This window comes from Ischnura elegans, chromosome 1 (assembly GCF_921293095.1).
Source record: "Ischnura elegans chromosome 1, ioIscEleg1.1, whole genome shotgun sequence".
In the NCBI taxonomy this organism is placed as follows: Eukaryota; Metazoa; Arthropoda; class Insecta; order Odonata; family Coenagrionidae; genus Ischnura; species Ischnura elegans.
The window spans coordinates 20,386,924-20,399,941 of NC_060246.1; the positions used below are offsets into that span (position 1 = coordinate 20,386,924).

A 13,018-nucleotide genomic window follows, 5' to 3' on the forward strand; every position below is an offset into this window, starting at 1 on the left:
ACGATCCTTTGAATCCATATCAAATTATTTACATCGAGGGTGAAATACGACTTAAACAAATCTTTTGGCTTAGTTGAGGTTATCCGATGGTCATTCAGGTATTATTCCACCCAAATCATGTTTCTCCTAGGAGTATTTCAGACTGGGCTGACCGAACAAGACGCATGCATCTCAGGTCCACTATGTGGCACAGGAGGTGGAAGTCGTGCTATTGTTCAGCCACTTTCGGAGAGAAAACCTTAATTTCCCGCCATTCCGCGACAAAAGTTTTCCATATTAAGGCTGCATAAATAAGAAACTTCGTAGGCAGTCACTTGTATGGGCGGAAATTCAATGAAAGATTATATATATGACGGCTAAGCCATATGATTTTCCATGGCAAATTTCACCTAAGGTAAAATTATTACGGAGGCTTCCGCGGTGAGTTAATTAGTGATTGTTTCTCGGGTTATTTCCGCGTTGACTCATATTTTGCGGACGACAGTTTCGGGCGCGTTCCAGCTCCCGTCTGCGGGTCCAAAGACAATTTTTTTCAAGTTCGGGTCGTCTTTGGACCCGAAGGCGGGATCTGGAATGCGCCCGAAACTGTCGTCCGCAAAATATGAGTCAACGCGGAATGAACCCAAAAAACAATCACCAATTCACCAAGGGTATATATAAATTTGCACCCGATCGCGTGACTGCTTAAAATATTTACTCATTTGTGCAGTAGTTCCGAACGTAGTTCATTTCACGTTTAAGCTGATTTCATCCGGGCGCGTGTGACGTCAGCTGGGAACGCGGAATAGCGAATAAATCTCTCACCAGAAGCCGCCGATTACGCGCCAAAGGGTTCAGAAGCCCTGGCGCGTCACTCACAATTAATTACCTCCGCCAGCAAAGAGTAAGTACTGTAAAAGCGACAATGCTTTTCACCGTGAACAGAGCACAAAAATCAAGCCAATTGAATAGGTGGCATCTGATGAGGAAACATTTATGTCTATGTTGCGTCTCATTTGGTGACAGGAGTAATATATGTTATGTTAACCATTACAGAAAATGGCAGCGAATTTGATTTGTAGATACCAACCGTAAGAAAGGAAATTTATAACTCGTAAGGGATAAATATATTAGGAAAAAACTTTGTGTCATTAAATGTGCGAGGTAAAATATCCCGTTTGCTGACGAAGTCAGTGCCACGGTCCGTCATGTCGTCATTTGCTTCTCATCCGAAAAGTTTCACAAGCTGAAATATCGGCTTTGAGTTAGTTATTTTTTTCAAACTAACAGTGATGCAGCAAATGAACTCTTGAATAAATAAATCAGAATTAATTATACAATTAAAACTTAAATAATTGGAGTAAAATTTAAGAAAAAGAATGCTGATATACCAAAGATGCCTTATCAGAATTTTTTTATCGAAGATATATCACTTAATTCAATAAATTTTGGCATTTTTTTGCCGGTGCCACTCCAAGTAGGTGGCACTTAGAGAGTTAAGATTATCGATTATGAATGACAGCCTGGCGAAGTTCGCGCATTTGACAGAGTTTTTCGAGAACCATATGTCTCGAAAGTTGCTGATATAGGCTAGAAAATAATCCCGGCTTTCGAAACGTTATGCACCCCTATTGGCCATAACATTTTAAAGGTTTTAACCCCACGTTTTCAGTTTCCCTACCTTTGATGCTTTCTTGATATCAGGGTAGGATCATAAATTATACTCAGGAATCCTTTGTAACTCATATTATATTAATCACGCAATCTTAATTATTATCTCTCCGTGTAGTATGTCGAACAAATTGATGGAGGGTCATTATAAATATATTGATAGGTAATATTGGAAAAGGAAAACAAAAACCGGAAGAGGTGAGTGAATTCTGATAATTGACAAGCAGGATAATGTAAATTTGGTGAAGCAAGAACGAAATTATCAGCAGAATAACTAAGGCGAAGAGAGCATTCCTACAAAAGAAATATCTAATTACAGCGGGTAATTGAAGCAGAGAAGTAAGGAAACAATTTATTGGAACTTATATTTGGAGTATGCTTCTCTACGGAGGTGGAGTATGGAAAAACGATAGAAACGTAGAAAACAAGGGTGGAGACTTTCGGAATGGGCTGCATATAAATTGTGAGGATCAGATGAATCGAGCGAGTAAGGAGTGAGGAAGTCTAAACAAGTGCGGGAGAGAAGAGAAGCCTAGTGAAAACCTTTATATGAAGGCAAAACAGCCTAATCGGTCACATCTTGATACATGATGGCCTGATGAAGACAAAATTCGAGGGGGAAGTGAATAAGAAAAATTTAAATGAAATACCGCGAGTAAAATATATGAAACAGGCAAAGAAGGATGTGAAAGAGAGGAATACGTAGGTGTGAAAAGATTAGCCGACATACAGGAGAAATGAATAGAGATCAGCGTCAAACCAATCTTATGATTGTTGACCAGAGATGATGGATGCTCTTCCACCATATATAGCCCGATACCGTTGAATTAATGTCTTAACTTCTTCCTTACCCTAACTTACCCCTCAAAATACCACAGAGTAGAAGGTATTAGAAGAAATGCGGGGAGGGGAAGGGGTCGCGGGCAGGGGATGCAATGGCCACACCCTGAAATTCAATGAACTCGTAAAAGCGCGCGCGGAGGGAGAGGAAGGGGGGTGGAGGGGAGACGTTGAATGTCAGAGGTGGAATGATGACCCCTTCTAATCTATGTGCGGTGCCCCCCCCCCCAACGTGTGAGTGCACGAGGGCGTGGGAGGGGAAGGGACAGAGGTCAGCCGAGCTGAATGGCGATCGGGGCGCGGGCCCACGAAGCGGCGTGTGCCTCCTGATTTTATATTTATTTTTCGGCTCGTAGAGGAAGCAGTGCTGGTTTATTCGAGCCGTGCCCAGTCAATCTGAAGACCGACCGAAGTTATGGCCAAAATTATTAAAAGAAAATTAATGTAATGAGAAACAAAGATATCCCACTGCCCCGCTTAAATTTATTTCACAGATCTGCTTCATGTGTTTCGATTGGTTTGTGATCATAATGAGGTGCCAGTGCTGGTTCCGGAAATATTTCTAGTGTAAACGAACAACATTCAAGAAAAAACTAATAGGTAGTAGGGATTCTCTTATATATAATAAGGATATATCCCATATATATCCTTACTTCTACAATAGCTTTGTGAGGTAAATCAACCCTCAACCTTAAATAACATTGTTTGATTAGTTCTGAACATTGAACGGAGCGCTGAGGCTATTGCTTGGCACCCTACGCGGCCGCTTACTTTGCTTGCCGCTTAAACCGGCCCTGTGAGGTCATGACCACTGACTAAATGCGAGCCAATCGAAATACGTGTAGTAGAGCTGTGAATTAAATTTAAGTGGGCAGCACGATATCTTTGTTTACCATTTAATACGCTGTTCCACGATATATCTCCGGAAAAAGTTGACTTTAAAAGAAGATAAGTTTTGAAACATTCCTAAAAGTTCGTCTTGAAATTACCACGAAAATCTTTCAGGTGTAATGAAGAAAACGTGTTCTTATCACGGTATTATTCTCAGCAGGGGTTCTTACCTGGAGAGGGCTAATTTGTTTTTATTTATTGGCATGGTCGTACCCAGCGAGGGGCAAGAGGGGGCAGCTTCCCCCCCTAGATGAAAAATCGCAAAAGTCTTTGAGGAAAATCACGACCGAATTGAAACGAATGTTTTCAAAAACATTTTTAAGCCCACAAAAAATGATGTTAGTGTAAGATGTCTAAGTACAATAATTTTGTTTCAATCCAGTAATAAAAAAATTAAGTACTGCTATAGTTTTCTTAAAATTTGGGATTTATTCACCTTTTCCATGCTTAAATGTTAGAATTTGAATAACCATGGCTTGCCCCCCCCCCCCCCCTAGTTTTGATCCTGGGCATGCCCTTGTTTGTTAGTGATATTTTTCCAATGATATTTAGAATCAAGGAACGCGCGTAGACGTGTGATTCACAGAGTAAATCCACGTAACATTGGAGGCATGGAAGCAGGGAGTGAAAAGATTCGTGCGGGGCGTGGCGCTCTCACGGATCAGAAACTCGTTCGAAAGGGACAATAACCAAGTTAAGTTGATGACGTAGGATAACGATCTCATATGACGAACTACCTCCATCGGAGGAGACATCTAGCGGACATCGCAGAGTTGAATTATATGGGCATCGAATTTCCAATAGTAATATTATTTATATTACCATCAATATTAATGCTAATACTCTATACTATATTATATTATTAGTCTTAGTATCTTATCACTCTTTTGTGTCTAGGGTTCTTATTTGAGGATAATATTTTAATGCTAATAGTTATGTATGGGTGTATGTATATTGTCTAAGTGTAAACATTTAATAAGTGTATTGTGAGGGTAAAGATAAAAATGGAACCTGCTGATAAGCATAATGCTTAGCAGGACCTTTAAAATGTAAAACTTACGTCTTATTTAACTGTAAAAATTAGTGAATATAATTTGTTTTATTTGAAGATATACTTAACAATTTTATAAAATGACAATATGATATGTATGATATAATATTAATAAATAATATTAATAATAATTAATTATTACTATTAATTTTAATATTATAGTCTTTCCAATATTATGTAAGTCATTTACGCGGCGACCACCGCTAGATGTCTTCTCCGATGGAGGTCGTGCGTTAATTGTCATGTGAAGGGGTGAGAAGCCAAGGGTTGCAAGTAATTTTTTTTTCTAAACAGAGTTAAGTACAGAAATTTGGTAGAAAAAACAAACGAGATCGACTAGACAATTAGTAGTACATTTGATTTTCTACTCAATGCAAGCGCAGAACGGATAATAATTCGTATCCCTCGGCCTCCAAGTTTTTGTATACTTCTTTTGTCAATTTTTTTACCTACCTCGGTTTAGAAAGAAAATCACTTGTACCTCTTGGCTTCTCGCCCCCTCACAAGAGATCGTTGCCATACGTCATCAAATGCTGTCAAAATCAACTCAACTCGGTTATTGGTCCTGTCCTTAACGCGCTTAGATCATTGGAAAAGCGAACAAAATTAATAATTTGAGAACGAAATTCGCCTGGACCTCGAATCAAACCACGGACAAATTTCTATTCTGGAATCAAGGGACCTGGATAGCATAGCGGTCTGCGCAGTTTTCTGGATAGGCAAATGCCCGTGGTTCGATAACAGGTCAAGGAAAATATTCCCCCGTGGCAATTAATGTGAATTTCACAGCCGTTCTCGCGTCAGGTTAGAAATTTATCAGATTGGAAAAAAATGAAACCGTTTGAGGGCTGGTGAAGGATAGAGTGGACGGATCTGGTGAGATGGATAGGGGGTAAAGCGAAGAATAGGGGAAGAAAGGGAACTGTGGAGCACCGTACTCCAGATTAAAGCCCATTGGTGGATAGGGGAACGCCTTTAGCACGGACATAGGTGAGATACTCTGAGTGCGTGCGAAATATAATGGAGGGAATAATCGTAGGTAAAATCGCCCGTGGGATACCAAGGGATAAATACATGGAGCAGATTAAGAAGGGCGCAAAGAAGAAGACGATGAGGAAACTGAAGGAACTGGATTGGGATGAGGAGATATGTTGGGATGCAGTGTACCACAGCCTTGGGCTTGGAGTGTTGGGAATGATTGATAGTTGACTGCAGGAGCTCATCGATAGCATTCTGACGGGAGGAAACTATGAATCAGAGACTGAAGATTTTAATTCAACCAATTTTATTATTTTTTCATCCAATGCGATAAACGGGTGGTTTTATTTTTATTTATTTAAATATTCAAAAACAGCCAACACGGCCTTAAAATTGAATATAAAACTTAAAATCTACAGCTATACCAAATATAAAGTACAAAAAACTATAAAAAGTTATATTAAAAAAGGAAGAAAAAAATATTCAGAGGATGGCCTATCGAAGCTGCCTCTTGAATGATCTGACGGGTATTGAAAGATCCAGGGGAGGGTGAGAAGTGGAAATGGCGTTGAAAAAGGTAGAGAGTTTGTAAAAAAAAGTGATATCTGGGAGAGAGAAAGACGAAATTTATGTTGTTATAGTAGGTGATTATTACGAAAGTCGCGGGTGACCTTATGGTTATAAAGGGCTGGTTAAACAGCTCCTGGCTCTATTTGGCACGTCACGGTTTTAGGTGCAATGACGACTTGGAAATTTTCCACACTACGTTAATTGGTATTAACAACACGGTTATTTCGCACATACAGTTTAAACTTCTCGCTTTTCGGGATTTGCACCATTGAGAATGTCGCAGTTAGTGTCGAAGCCGGCTGGACTAAATTAACGTTATGCGTAATATTAATAAGTCGTTATTACTCCCATCATTATTAAGACAGGCGATGCAAAAATGCAAGAGATTTTTTATTGAGGGTTATTGATGCATTTGGCCAACTATTTTCACTCTAGTGCTGGTATTGGTATCGACATCGATTGTGATCATTCCTTCCATATAGAATCATCGCTCTTGGTCACCGCGGCAACTCGACGTGGCAACAATGTGATTCTCGTCCTCCTATTGTTGTCTTTCCGTCCTTCTCTGTGGAGGTGTCCGAGTCGAGACCAGCCAGTCCACCCATCCTCGAATGAGCCAACATTTCTTTCCCTGTGCATAATACTCTCTGTTATGACCTTGCTGGTATTATAAAATGCTCTGGTATTTGTATAAGTGGAATAATAGGTATTTGGCTATCTTTTTTTGGTTGCCATATGAGTACAGCGCATGTCCTCATCATCCCCCTTATCCCTACTCCCTGAATTTGCTTTTTGCTTCTCCCACCCCGGCTGTGTATGTTTCGGTACTTTTCTGGTGTTTGAGACCTGGAGAATGACGGTTTTCCGTTGACACCTAGGTCGTTGTAAAATTATGGCTTGGGAAATGGCAAAAGTTTGCGATTTTTGTGCATTATGCTTGAGAAATTCCATCAAAGTATACCTGATTCTATTGTATATAATCTGGAGTGGTTCGCCTTTTGCGTGATGACCTTTTAATGATCTCGTCTCTTGAGAATGGAAACGATCCAGTTCCCTCATAATTTAAATGTTCCGGGAGAGATTTATTCCAGGAGATGTGTGAGAGGAGTTCCAGGAAGATGTGTGGTTGTTGACGTTACTTCCATTAAAAATTTTCATTACTCTGTCCGTCCAATACAAAATAAGCCTCCAAAGATGATAAAATGATATAGACCGACAACATATCGTATTTTATTATAAAAATGTCATTAATTTACTCGCAGAGGTGAGTTAAAAGTTCAAGGGACGACGAATAAACCATTTTAACTCGTGAATGATAATTGTTGGTGGTGCCTACTAATAGTATCGACGTCATAGATTAACTCATATGAGTGGGTGAGAAACCAAGTAGTACAAGTGATTTCTTTTATCTATGCAGTGTTAGGTACAGAAATTTGCCATAGAAAACAAACAATATCATTTAGATATTTGGTAGTGCATTTGATTTTCCACTCGATGCCAGAGCAGAACAGAGACTTTCTCGTATCCCATGGCAACCAAGTTTTTGTGTATTTCTTCCAACAATTAACTTTACCTAACACTGCATAGAAAAAAGAAATTACTTGGATCCCATGGCTTTTCAACCCCTCATATCACATAGAATAAAAAATAGCATTTGCGCGTTGAACTTATTATCGTTATCATTATGCACCGCAATATTTTGTTGCTGAATTAATTCATTGCCTGTTGTGTAATGACTCCCTAAGAACCTCTTTCAAGGCGTATAAATAACCATTGCTCTTACAACCTCAGCATCATGTGCGAACAATAGACCCTGATACAACTGTTGTTCATATCGTGGGTAGTGATTGCTTCCATGGTTCGCGATAAATGTCAATTGTAAGGCTTCTTTTTATGTGTAAAATTCTATATTTTTAGCCACCAATCCATGTTTTTAAGGTGGAATTAATATGAAGGACTCGAATGCGGCATGCTGAATACCTTCGTATATAAATCACCAGTATTCACAAATTTTCAGCCAATTTATGACTCGATGGTGTTCATCCAAAGTCCACTGTATTAAGTTTAAAGGCTTTTGTGGTACTGCGTTGTAATAACCTACACGACATTTCAGGACAAGCAACAGGCCTCAATCATTTCTTTGTCTGTCAACGATTCTGAGAGTCCCTATTGGTAAATGTTCTACAATACCGTGTATTCAAAAGCTGAAAGACAATAATCGCCTAAAAGCTGCGATGGTAGTTGATTGTCGGGCTTTGAATTCTCTGTTTAAGATGGCTCATCACTCCCACTAGACTGGTTGTGTTTTGTCTTTTTAGTGGCGTTATTAGTTACTAGCTTAAATTTAGTCTCGTGACATTATTGTCACCCGCTTAAAATCTATATAGTGATCTTGAGATTTTCATAGGTAATATTGAATAGACTATTTTCAACATTTCACTTTACCTCAATTATAGCAATTATTCAACTAAGAATTTGTGGAGGATTTTTAAAAAATTGAGATAAGAGCTTTTCTTTGAGTAAAAAGGATGTGTATTATTGTATGTATTATATTTTCATTTTTGTAAATTTTTTGGCCTTTAAGGCGGCGGGGTAAAGTCCTTGCCTGCCAAACGATGGTCGTGGGTTCGAGTCCCGCCTAGGGAGGTTGTCCCTACCCAGGGCATGGTAGTGTGTGATAGTTATTGTTACACGGTATTTCCCCTAGTGTAAAAGGCCTTAAATAAGTTGTTTTCGGGACGATGAAGATAAGTGAAATGAATGTACCGAGTAAAAGTGATAATACCGTGTAAATTTCAATGTGATGGCACAAGTTTTCTTCTAGATGGACTCTCCATTATTGGACAGGGAAACGAGATAGTCGGTAAGAAGGGATTGCGGCGAGGAAGATATTCGGAGTGTGGTTGGTCAAAAGAAAGTGGAATGGAATGAGAACTCGTACAGAAAGACGGACGAGAGAATAGTGAAAGTGTGAAGTGACACAATGTACCAAAGAAAAAAAATGTGACGGAAAAGATAAACTAGATGTGAGGTCAAGGAAATGTGATGAATGAAAGAAGCGCATGTGTAGGGTAAAATCTGGAAGAAGCTGGAGAAGTCGCAAATGGTTAATAATAGGTCGAAATAAAGACTGGTCAAGCAGAAGTTATGATTCCTATTAAGACACAGTTTAAGACTTCATTATTTAGTTTCAATAAATACATAAAAAAATGAGAAGAAATGTCACTTCCTGCGTTCCGCATTGTTTCTACACAGCGTGTCATTGTCACGGTAGATTAATCTAGCGTTTAGAAGGAAACATTGTTTCATTACCATCTCCATCATCACTCTTTAACCCTAAGATTTGTTTTGACGCAGCTCTTAACTCAATTCTCTATAATCGCATAATCTTATAACACTTCAACTTTCAATTATTCCACAGCATATTATTCATTATATGCTCCAATGGTCGCCGGTTGTTGCAAATATATACTATATCTCAATCAATCTCAATAAGAGACTTAAGTTGAGATATTAAGTTAAAAAAACTCAATAGGCAATGGGCCCATGTACCCAATAATTATAAAAAGGAGTGAACTTTGAATTACTCAATATTTGGCATTCCAAAAATGACCGATCAAATAGTTTAATGTCTATTTTAACATTTATTATTCTTTTATAAGGCGATTTTTGGGTGGGAAATCGATGAGGTAGCCACGCTGTCTGGCGGAATACCAGGTTTCATATTCTGTGGGCCGCCCACTGAGTTGGAACGAAAGCTTTTTTTTGCGTATGTTTCCTTTCCATCTGATATTCTCCCATACCCCTGATATTATTCCCTTTTACCTATCCTTCTAAGATTTCTTTCGTCAGAGTATCTTGTCTTATGTTGTGCTTCGAAGCCATTGTCGACTAAATGTACCAACATTGATACCCTTCCGCTTCAATTTGTTTTCTGAATATCGTGCTCCTATCCTCTACTTATTTTTTCTGTGGTTGTTTTGAAATGGAATGATAGGTAATGACATTATATTTTTTAGTTTGTAATCAGCGTGGAACAGAGAAATATAAAGTGATTATTATCAGGGGTGTCATGATGCCGGAACGCCGTTCCGCCTCTGGTTAACGAAAGACATAATAGTCAAATATCATTTTTATATAATTTGGTTGCCTCAAAATTTCTAATTCATACATTCGTTACAAAAACAAAAAATTGTAATAAAATATAAATTATAACTTGTAAAAAAATAGTAATTTTTCACTTCTAAAATAAGTTAAGAAAAGTGCCTTCGGGCACTGCTAATTTTTCCATGACATCACTGATTATTACCTATTTCATATTGTTGGCGAACGAACTCGTAAGAACATCAAGAACAACAGTTATCGTAACTCGTATAAAAATCATTGTATTCCTTCCATTGCATCATATTTCAGCCGTCATTGCGCGATTTGGCATCGAAATGCTAGACTCGTCATTTCAGCGCTTAACTTTCTACCCATTTTTTCCCGTTGTGGACTCCTATCTCGCATGCATGCGACTCTTCAGCAGGCAGGGGGGGCGAGGAGCTTGGTGGGTCGCGGGTCGAATCCCGCCAAATGAGCGATTGACCGAGTTCCGCGCGGTGTCGCTCATTTCTCACTCACGGGGTTGGGCACGCCCAAACGGCAGCACGCGCTACAGTCAGCTGACTCCCTCCCCGCCCCCCCCCCCCCTTCAAACCCCCCACCCCCACCACCCTCTCTCTTAGCGTGCGACAACCACGAGGAAAAAGAGAATTTTTTAAAAATCAACCCCTGAAAGCTATATATTTTCCTGAAGAAAATTTGATTTTTTTTCAATCCAGTGAATCCTGCGTGTCTGCAACATACGAACTAAACCCATCCTATTGAGTCAGGCAACGCGGGAATGAATGGATTGCAAAAACGGCGGCTCGAACCCACTCGTGTTTGTGGTGGTGAAGCTCTCGGTAAATTTAATTTTTTTAAATGTCGTTATGCATATTGTTTATTTATTTAAATTCTCGTCGTAATGCTAAGATATTTAATCTGTCCTCCCACGTATAACTCTTGACAAGTTTTATGCCAAAAAGTGTCACCTTTGACCAAAATGCCAGCTGGAGCCTTATCGAGCAAGCGAAAGAAATGTATTCGTCGGTTCTCGATCCTCGCGGTTTACGCTTAAACTTTATATTTGAAAATGAGATGCTCTTAGGAAAGCACCCTTAACAATTGCACCGGGTCAGCTGTGATGGTGCCACAATCGTGGGAATCGGTGACAGGCAGCGTAATAACTTAGAATGGCTCTTTTTTAGTATTCTCCTCTTATTTTATTTTGTAAGCAGCCCAGGATTAAATGTAAGACATGTCATGGCATGATTGTGACACACTCAATGGAAAACTGAAAGATAATACTATAATGTTTAAGAACATGATGACCAATCATTACGTAGCAATGCCATTACCCGTGCCGAATAAGAATAAGTAATGGGAAAGCATCTACATATTCATGAAAGTACTACAAAATAAAAGTTTTTGATTTCTCAACCACTATATCCTCCTCGCTAATTTCGAAGTTTGAAAATCAAATACGCAGTGTGGGAGCTTGCATTCAAACCGCGAAGAGAAATTTATTGTGTGGACAGTTACTGACTTTTCTGCTCTTGAATGTAGAGATTCATTTCATAGGTAAAATTTCTTTCGTCGTTTTTATATTGTAAAGAGCCTTCCTTGATTTTCATGGAAATTTCACCCATTTTCTCGGCTCAGTTTTACCGTGATTCGATTTCCCATTGAGGGCAATTTTATCCCGTGGCAATTAATATGAATTTAACCGCTCGAAATACACCCGCCTTCCTTCGTGTTGCTCCTGTCACCGATTTCCACGAGGCCTGGGGATGTCTCCCCTCTTGACCGCGTGCGCCGTGCGGAATAATAATCCGACAGCGTGCGTCTGCCTCATCGGTGGGAGAGTGGTCTCCCCGGCCCGAGATAGTCACCGGTCGTGGGTAGGCACGGCACGCGATAAGCACGGCGTTTCGGCCCGCTCACCTTTTGCTCGTTCCCGTGAGTCTCCGCGCCTCCTATTCGGCGTCCCTCCTGCGATGGCTCGAGGGCCGCACGGCCGGCGGCGGCAGCGGCGTGCTGGTGCGAGCGGGCCGCACCATGGCCCCTCAGCGAGGCGCAAAAACACTAGGCGGTGCGGATCAAACACACAATACGAGAGTGGACACACTGCTCGCGAAGAAGCACTCTCTTCCTTTCTCACAGAAGCACAAATCACTGTCGGAGAGCGAGGGATCGCTCGCAGCGTCTTCGGAGCGGACACAGACTGACTCTCTCTCTCTCTCTCTCAATCCGTGAGCGCCGCCTATTGGCTCAGATCGATCACGAGCAGCCAGAGGAAGAGAGAGAGGGCGTGGCGGAGAGGGCGAGGAGCGCGCGGCGTGCTTGCTTGCCTCTGTGGACGGGCACTGTGTGGCGTGGCGGTGGAGGAGACAATCGGTTGCCGGAGCGACCGACGCCACGCTGCTCGAGGGGCCCCTCCGCGCGCCACGCCCTCTATCCGCTCCGCCACGCCCTCCCACCACCCACCCACCTGCGTGCCCCCCCACCCCCACCCATTGCGTGAGGCCTCTCAGCTGTCGTCACCCGTCCCTCCTCCTCCCTGTGCGTGGATGCACCCGATCGATCCATCGATCCATCTCAACGCTTTTCGATAAAGTGCGGCCGAATGGAAAGGAAGCACACTCAAACACAAAAAAAAGCTTTCGCTCCAAGTCAACGCGCGGCCCACAGAATCCTAAACTCGGTCTATCGCCAGACAGCGTGACTACCTTACCGATTTCCCACCCAAAGATCGCCTTAAAAAAAGAATTATTAATGCTAAAATAGATGTCATACAACACATTTTTCAAACTTGATTACAATGTTAAATTTTGAGTTTTCTTAACTGCTCTCCTTTTTGTGATTATTGGGTGCCTGGGCTCATAGCTTATGGAGTTTTTTTTTAATGCTTAACCACTCAGTTTAAAATTTTCTTTCAGGTTGATTGACATATAG

General features: G+C 40.8%; 1 protein-coding gene across 1 annotated transcript in view; it reads right to left on the reverse strand.

The window, feature by feature from the left end:
* Window positions 1–12,433, reverse strand: part of LOC124156650 (GTP-binding protein Di-Ras2) — a 240,944-nt gene extending 228,511 nt beyond the window's left edge. The window contains exon 1 of the mRNA XM_046531315.1: window positions 12,008–12,433. The gene's annotated coding sequence lies outside the window, so the exon portion shown is untranslated. The remainder of the gene's footprint in view (window positions 1–12,007) is intronic.
* Between the last annotated feature and the right edge of the window lie 585 nt (window positions 12,434–13,018).